The sequence below is a fragment of the Physeter macrocephalus genome, chromosome 17, assembly GCF_002837175.3.
Source record: "Physeter macrocephalus isolate SW-GA chromosome 17, ASM283717v5, whole genome shotgun sequence".
Lineage (NCBI taxonomy): Eukaryota > Metazoa > Chordata > Mammalia > Artiodactyla > Physeteridae > Physeter > Physeter macrocephalus.
The window spans coordinates 11,484,016-11,485,133 of NC_041230.1; positions in this window are offsets into that span (position 1 = coordinate 11,484,016).

The window sequence follows — 1,118 nt, forward strand, 5'->3', positions numbered from 1 at the left end:
CCGAGAGGAGCCCCAGCGCGCCCTGCTGCGGCTCCACCGGGGCAGGGCTGCTTTCATCTGGCTACGGGGAGAGGCTTCCATCTGACCCATGCTGGGGAGCATTCCCACCGGCATGCGACTTCGCTTATCCACCCTATTGAGAGCAAGCTGCAGCTGAGTGCTGGCGGTCTGGAACCATTTATATACAGTTTTAAAACATGCAGAACAATATGGGATACTATTTATGGAAGCAACAAGGAAGCACAGTGAGTACCTGTGGGAGGGGACCCAGGGGACTTTAACCATGGCAAGCATTTTTTTCTCTCTTAGTTGGGCAACAGGCCCAAGGGAGTCCATCAGGTGATTCTCTGATCTCTTGAGGGCAACTGTAATCTTTCATGATTCACAAACGAACAGGCAACAATTAAAAGGAAGAAAAGAGGGCTGAATTTATTTGATAAACCTGGAAAGAGCACACGATGGAGGGGGCTTCTAGGGTGCTGGCAACGCTTGTCTTCTTGATCTGGGTGGTCGTTAGAAGGGCGTGTGCTTTATAATTATTCACTAGACTGAACAGGGAGGTCTTACGCAGTTTTCTGTACATGTGTCATATTTTACACTCTGGTGCAGGAAACGCCAGGGGTAGCAATTCTGACAGCTGGAAGCTTCCTCCATACCTGCAGGTGTCCACAGACAGTCTCTTTCACTCTCTGTCCATCTCTCTCTCTCTCTCTCTCTCTCTCACACTCTCCCAAGGCTGTAACTGCTGCCGCGATCAGAGCAGTAGCCCTCCTTGGCCCCTTGCAGCTCTTGGCCTGTTTCCTGCAAAGGAGACAAAGGCCTGGAAACAGCCAGACTCAGCCTCAGCCCCAACACCCAGGTCTCTCCACATGCCCAGCGCTCTGGTGTCCTGCATGGATCACACTCCCCGTGGAGCCTTTCTGGCCACGGGGAAGTATCTATCCACGGCGTCCCTACCCTGGGGTGCCACAGCCGGTCACCCAGAGTGGAAGGAGTTAGTTAAGATTTGGTAGAGTCCCCATGGTGGGGACAGCCCTAGCTGGCTCACCTGTGCCCTGCACTGGAGACAGAGGACACCAGCGAGGCCAGCTGCAGAACCTTACGTGCGCGCACCACAC